The sequence below is a fragment of the Nomascus leucogenys genome, chromosome X, assembly GCF_006542625.1.
Source record: "Nomascus leucogenys isolate Asia chromosome X, Asia_NLE_v1, whole genome shotgun sequence".
Taxonomy (NCBI): Eukaryota; Metazoa; Chordata; class Mammalia; order Primates; family Hylobatidae; genus Nomascus; species Nomascus leucogenys.
In genome coordinates, this window is record NC_044406.1 from 112,491,617 (window position 1) to 112,500,352 (window position 8,736).

Genomic DNA, 8,736 nt, shown 5'->3' on the forward strand with positions numbered 1-8,736 from the left:
AATAGCAATATTCCCAAATAGATGTATTCAACAACAACCCTATAAAAATCCTAGCTCCCTTCTTTTAGAAACGTAATAGCTAACTCTAATGTTTACATAGAAATTCAAGGGACCCAAAATAAGCAAAACAATCTTGACAAAGAATGAGAATGTTGGAGGACATGTACTTCTTTTCAAAATATACTGCAAGGCTACAGTAGTGAATATGATATAGCACTGGCATAAATGTTGACATCAATCAATGGAATACTTTTTAGAGTCCAAAATGAAACCCTTACATTTTTGGTCAATTGATTTTGACAAAGATTCCAATCAACACAACTAACAATGCATAGTAACCTCAACAAATATTGCTGACACAACTGGACATCTACATGAAAAGAACAAATTTACACGAATACCTCATCATACACAAAAATAATTCAAAATGAATAATAAACATAAAGTTATTCATAAAAACTGAAGAATTCTTAGAAGAACATGAGTAAATTTTTTTTATCTTAAGTCAGCTGAAGATTTCTCAGATCTGAAACCAAGGGCACAAGCAATAGAAGAAAACTTATAAATAAGCCTTCATCAAAATTTTTAAAAATTGCTTCAAAATACTCCATGAAGAAAGTGAAAATACAAACTATAGACTTGAAGAAAATATTTATACCTCATATGTCTGATAAATGACTTACAAGTATAGAATATATAAAGAATGCTTACAATTCAATAATAAGGGGAAAATTCCTCAAATAAGTAACAGGCCAAAGATTTCAGTGAAAATTTCATTAAATAAGTATATCTGTATGCTGGTTAAGTACATGAAAAGGTGCTCAACATAGTTACTCATTAGGTAAATGCAAATCAAAACCACAATTAGATACCATTACCTATCAACCAGAAAAGCAATATTCAAAATATTAACCAAAACAGGTGTTGGTGATGATGTGGAGAAACTATAACCCTAATGCACTGCTGGTGATAATGTAAAATTGCACAGCAACTTTTGAAAACATTTTGGCAATTTTTAAAGTAGTTAAACATAAATGTACATAAAACACAGTAATTGTATGCTTAGGTTTCTACCAAAGAGCAAGTAGTGCCTGCTCTGTCTCCACACAAAGAATCATACAAGAATGTTCACAGCAGCATTATTCATAAGAGTCAAAAAATGGAAACAATTCAAATGTCTATCAGTGCAAGAATGGTTAAACTGAATGTGTTAAATACATGCAAAGGAATCTGTTTGACAATAAAAAGGAAAAAATCCTGATGATACACTCCACAACGTGGATAAACCTCACAAACCTTATGCTAACACAAAGAAGCCAGATGAAAAATATCCCACATACTGTATCATACCAGTTTATGAAATGTCCAGGAAGGGCAAGTCTATAGAAACAGAAAGTAAGATAGTGGTTACCTGGCTACAGGGGAGGAAAACAGGAATTGTCTGCAAATAGTGATGATTGGACATCTTTAAGATGACGGAAATGCTGAAAATCTGGATTGCTGTGATATTTGCACAACTCTTTAAAGTACTAAAAATCACTGAGTTATATACTTAAACAAGTGTATTGCATGGTATGTAAATCACACATCAATGAGGTTTTTAAAAATGGATCAGGCCAGGCACAGTGGCTCACGCCTGTAATCCCAGCACTTTGGGAGGCCGAGACGGGCTAGTTACTTGAGGCCAGGAGTTCAAGACCAGCCTGGCCAAAATGGCAAAACCCCATCTTTACTAAAAATACAAGAATTAGACGAGCGTTGTGGCACAGACCTGTAGTCCCAGCTACTCGGGAGGCTGAGACAGGAGAATCGCTTGGACCCCAGAGGCAGAGGTTGCATTGAGCCAAGATTGCACCACTGCACTCCAGCCTGGGTGATGGAGCAAGTCTCTATCTCAAAAAAAAAAAAAAAAAAAAAAAGGATCACGTCAGTAAGAGCACGGAGTTCTAATATTTTAGTGAAGTAGAGCCTTGAAATAATTACCCTGATACATAAGGAAAGCAGAACAAAGCTAAACAACCACCAACCAAACAAATAAGTAAAGCTTTCCTCAGTATATTTGGGTAAATTATGACACAGCCTAACTTTACAGTTCCATACTTGTTGAACTAAATATGATCCAACATGAATTCTCAATAACTATTACTGAAACATAATAGAAAATTCACACTCTGTTATGATCTGAAAATATTGAAACTATTAAAAAATAAAAAATAACTTTTATGACTCATGGCTTTATTAAGACATTTTTCTAAAAATGTTTGAAAATTATCAATAACTTTTCATATAGATTGTTGTTAGTCATAAATGTGCTAACAGATTATTGACACACTTCCATGTCAGTGTGAGGTGTTTTAAAACACCATAATATAGAAGATAAATTTTCAAACACTCTAGAATTAATCACTATAATCATAAGATGAAATGTATGACAGGTAAATCCATCATTCAAGAACATGAGGCTCATTATATTAGTGTTTATAAAAAGATTCAATGAGAAGACAACATTTTTATTTGAAGTATTGGAAATACTTTGCTTCTTAACAAAATAGATCTAATTAGTAGTGATTTTAATTGACAATGATTTTAAAAATATATTTGGGTATTTTTAAGCATTAAAATTTTAGTTAATAAGCATCATTTCAGTGCCTATTGCGTGCTAGGTACTACACCTTACAGAATCTATCTGTATATCTATGTTTATATATATATATATACATACATATATTTATATACAATATATTATATACAATAAAGTTAATAAGTGATAAAATATAGTATATAATATATAATGTAATTAACATATAATAATACATATAATTTAATTATCTATGGATTAAATAATTATAATATATAATAATTGTATATAAATACATCATATTGTATAATTAGTATTATTCTATTACATAATACAATTGACATTATATACAAAATTATATTATTGCATACTAAACATAACAGATAATTATATATAATTACATATACAATATATAATTAATACACTAATATATATATTTTATAGATAGATACAGATATATATGTCAGTGCACATGCATACGTATATATTTATAAAATGAGCTACATAATGAGAAAGGGAGAAAATTCCTAAATATTTCCTACATAAATGTTTATGTCATCATGTCATCTGCAGATTAAGGTATTTTTACTTATCAGATTTCTATTTGAGTGCTTTTTATTACTTTTCCTTACCTTATTGTACTGGCCAGAGCCAGTAATACAAGGTTAAATAGAAGTTTATTATAGCAGATGTCCTTGTCTTATTAGCATGTGTTCAGTCTTTCACCATTAAGTATGATGTTAGTTTCGGATTTTCCATAGATACCCTTTATCTGGATGAGAGACTTGTCTTAAAATTCATTTGTCGAGATTTTCATTTCTTTCATTTTATTTCATAATAGGTGTCAGATTTTGTCAAATGACTCTTTGCATCTCTTTATCTAAAGAGATACATGATCATCTTCATGTGTGCTTTTTCTTCTATATATGTAGTACATTACATTAATTGGTTTTGGCATGTTGCCTTCATCCATTCAGGCTTCTATAACAAAATACCATTATATATGATATATAATGTATATATATAATACAATATATATAGATATTTTGTTATAGAAGCCTGAATTGATGAAGTTTCTCTCTCTCTCTCTCTCTCTCTCTCTCTCTCTCTATATATATATATATATATATATATATACACATATATATATGCCTTATATGTTAACCAATTTGCCTAAGGTGATAGAACTAGAAAGTTTAAGAAACATAATTTCACTCTGCAATATTGCCTTAAACTTTATTATTTGATATTGAGGAAAAATATTGAATTTCTTCAACTTGAACATTTGGAGTTATTCTATGAACTACAATGTATCCGATGAACCTGAACATGTGCTTTGTTCTAAGAGACAAAATTAGTCTACAAAGTTAAAAGCTGGGATAGTGGTTATTTTTGGAGGAATAGCCAGTGGAAAGGAGCCTGCAAGAAGACTTCTGAATACTGGGGTTCTGTTTCTTTATCTGAGTAGTAATAATATAAGTACATTCAGTTTGTGAAAATAATTCAAGCTGTACAGTTATGTGCCATTTTACACACATGCACACACACACATATATATAATATTAACATTTTGAACAATATTTTCAAAATTTTCCAGGAACATTTGCAGATAAGCAAAAAATTATATTTTAAATTGTACAAAATTTAATATCTATGCAGGACAGTACTTTGAGTAACAGGGCCACTCATTTGAAAAATAAAATAACTGAAAGTTTTGTCTATCAATTATTTTATTTAGAGTTGTTCTGTTTTTCTATCAACTGCTATATATTGTTTCAGTCTGGTTGAGTCTTGACAAAGTTAAAATTAAGAATCCTTTAGGCTGTACTTCTATCAAAAAAATTCTAATTCAGGTATTTGGGGAAATATTATTGGTATTTAACTAAAAGATCACAACAAACTATCTGTGAAGACAAAGTTTGATTTACGTAAACCAAACGACAAAACCTCTTGTGACATACTTATATTTGAAAAAAATATATGGCCTGAATTAGAAAAGTGTTAGGTCAATTAGCAGTTGAAATAACTTCATATCAAATAATAAACCAGTGTTAACTTGGATGGTACCAGATAGCAGAGTGAGTTAAAACTCTATCCTTAATCCTATCTGATCCTACACATAGTGACCAATACCTTAAATGGAGCTTTAGAATTTCCCCTTATCAAATATTCTGATAATTCAAAGCTAGGAGAGAAATCAAACATGCTGGATTCCAGTTGAAATTAAACATTATCTTGGCTAACTGAAACTTGCTGGTGAATCCAGTGATATAAATTTAAATTGAATTAGTTACACAATTAAACAATTGGGGAGAATTCCTGTGAAAGAGATACAATTTTAGTTACAGTAAAGCTTCAAAAATGTAATTTTGGCCAATTCTTACATATAAATACAACATGTCAATTGGAATTTTTAAAAATGTGCCTTGTAGGATGTCTATAACTGTCTAATGAAAAAAGTTATAATTGATAATGGTGAGCTTAACAAATAATCAACTTTTTGTTACTGCAAGACTTCTAAGACTCTTTAACAAACAGCAAAAAACTATTTTCCTTATGGAGATCTTTGAGTGACCAGTGTTTCAGAGAATATTTTCAGTGAAAAGCTGACATAGATCAACTAACACATGCTTTCGCCTTTTCCTTGGGACAGATTATTAACACGTCGTATGATTGCACACACAGCCAGTCATCATGATTAATTGAGGATCTTTAAAAATAATAATAAGATATTACAGGATTCAACCCCAGAATAAGGCGAGGGAAAAACTGCAAGTACAATGATTTTAAGGTCTGAAACTAAGACTTACTACTATCAAGATAACTATCTATCTTTCATCTCTACTTCCCTCCCTCTGTTTGGCTTCATTTTATAGATAGGCTGTTTGCATATAGCAGGGAACATAGCCACCAGTAGCTTTATATTCATATTTTGCCAACTTTGTAACCTCAGTGGAAAGGAGTTTCTTTATTGTGAAGTCATATTATAAATTCAAGAAAAGGACTCTGGGTAATGTAACCAACTTATGAACCAATTGCTGTTATTGGTGAGATTTAATATATTGATAAGCTAGGATTTAATGAAAGGTTGATACCTGAAACACACAAACAAAAACCTTGATATCATAAATGATAGATCTATAAGATGCAAATAAAATGGGAAAGATTTTATTTCAAAAAATATTATTGAGGACACAAAAACAACACACAACTACTAAAAGACTCCTGTGTTATATACAATAAAGAAGAAAATATTTAAAAATATTTTGATAGCTACAAATGTAATACAGAATGAATGAAGAAAACTTGGGAAAGTACAAAAAGGCAAAAGGGAGATTTTAAGAAGCAGATTGAATCGCTTCATTCAAAGGAACCACTATTAATATTTAAGGGTGTTATTATAGTAATAAAGAATTTTAGAAGCTGACTTTGTTTTCAAAGCTAGTTTCACTAAGTATTATGTTGCTATGTCACTTTAGGTAAGTTTTTTAATCTCTGCATTTCAATTTTTCATCTGTTTCGTGAGGAGACAAATAGCAATGAAATTATTGTGATGATTAAGATAATTTATATAATGTTGCTAGCAGAGTATCTGACAGATATTAATTACTAAATACATGGTATTTTTATTTGTTGTTATCACTGTTGTTGTTTTGGGATGTTTCTTATGATTGTTTTACATGAGCTATATAAATTATTCAAAAAGAGCTAACTTCGACTAGGAAATGTATAAGGGAAGAGAATGCCAGGCACCAGTTTTGATAATGACAGAGAATCTTTACAGTTCCTAAAAAATGTTGGATTAAGTCCACTGAGATGAATTAGCTGCAAATATATATCCCTAGATAGACTATTTTGTTTATTTAAAACAATATAATAGTGTTTATTTTGACATTGGATGCCTTATGTCATCACCATAGAAGATATTTTAGGTATTTTAGGCTTGGTCATGCATGCATTCAGTTCACCTCAAAAGTAAAAGTGCATCCAGGTAATATTCTCTCTCTTTCACACACACACACACACACACACACACACACACACACACACACACTGGACACGGATTTATTCTTTTATTCTATATCTTGGCTATTGTGAATAGTGCTTCAATACTCATGGGAGTGAAGATATCCTTTTGATATACTGATTTTAATTTCTGTGGATATATACCCTGAAGTCACATTGGTGCATCACATGGTAGTTCTACTTTTAGTTTTTTGAGGAGCCTCCATACTGTTTTTCATAATGGCTGTACCAATTAACTTCTCACCAACAATGTGCAAGGGTTCATTTTTCTCCACATCCTTGCTAACAATCAGCTTGTCTTTTTTAGAATAGCCATTCTAACAGAAGTGAGGTGATAGCGTGGTTTTGATTTGTATTGCCTTGACAATTTGTAATGCTGAGTATTTTTTCATACACCTGTTGACAATTTGTATGTCTTCTTTTTAGAAACATCTATCCAAGTATTTATGCCGTTTAGCAATTGGGTTGTTTGTCTTCTTGCTATTAAGTTGTGTGAGGTTTTTAAATATATTTTATATATTAAACCCTTGTCAGATGTATGGTTTCTAATATTTTCTCTCATATGGCAGGCTGTTTCTTCGCTTTGTTGATTACTTCCTTTGTTGTGCAGAAGCCTCTCAGTTTAACGAATTCTCATTTGTCTATTTTTCCTTTTCTTGCTTGTGCTCTTGAGGGTATATCCAGAAAACGATTCTCCAGACGCTTTTGTCCTATATTTACTTCCAGTAGTTTCAGTGTTTCAGATCTTACGTTTAAAGATTTAATCCATTTTCTGATAATTTTTGAATATCATGAGAGATAAGAGTCTAATTTCGTTATTCTTCCGCATATGCATATTCAGTATTCTCATCACCTACTGAAGCGACTGTCCTTTCCACAATGCTTGTTCTTGGAACCTTTATAAAAAAAATCTGTTCGCTGTAAATGCCACAGTTATTTCAGGGATCTCTATTCTGTTCCATTAGTCTAGATGCCTGTTTTTATGCCAGTATCATACTGTTTTGCTTGCTATAGGTTTGTAGTATATTTTGATGTCAGATTGTGTAATGTCTCCAGTTTTCTTCTTTTTGCTCAGGATGGATTTGGCTATTTAGGGTCTTTTGTAGCTCCATATGAATTTTACGATTATATTTTTTCTTTCTCTGGAATATGTCATTGGTATTTTGATAGCGATTGCATTGAATAGGTAGATCATTTTAAGTGGTACGGATATTTTGACAGTAATAATTGTTCCAATCCATGAACACTGCATATCTTTCCATTTATTTGTGTCTTCATTAATGTATTTCATCAATATCTTATAGTTTCCATTGCAGAAATACTTCATCTCATTGGTTAAATTTATTTGACTATTTTGTCATGGCTTTTGTAAATGGAATTGTTTTCTTGATTTCCTTTTCAGAGAGTTCCCTCTTACTGTATAGACACACTACCAATTTTTGTATGATTATTGTGCCATTTTAATGAATTTGTTTATTAGATCCAGCAGGTTTTTGTTGGAGTGTTGGGGTTTTCTATATTTAAGATCAGGTCACCTTTGAAAAGGGACAACTTAACTTCTTTCTTTCCAATTTGGATGCTTTTTATTTCTTTCTCTTGCCTAATTACTCTGGCTAGGACATCCAGTATTATGTTGAACTAGCAAGAGTGGGAATTCTTACCTTGTTGCAGATCTTAGAGGAAATGCTTTCACCACTTTCCCATTCAGTGTGCTATTAGCTGGAACTTGTCACGTATGGCCTTTATGGTGTTGAGGTTCATCCCTTGCATGCCAATTTGTTGGGAGTTTTCATTACGAAGGAATGTTGAATTTTGTCAAATGCTTTTCCTTCATCTATTAAAAGAATTACATAAACTTTGTCTTTCACTCTATTCATGCGACATGTCACTTTTACTGTTTTGTTTATATTAATCCGTCCTTGCATCCTTGGGATGAATACCACTTGAGCAAGTTGAATTATATTTTTAGTGTGCTATTGAATTCTCTTTGCTAATATTTTGTTGAGAAATTTTACATATGTGTTCATCAGGAATATTGGCATGGAGTTTTCCTTTTAACTGCTGTTGTGTCTATATCTGGGATTGGTATCTGGGTAATTCTGGCCTTATAAATTGAGTTTGGAAATATTATT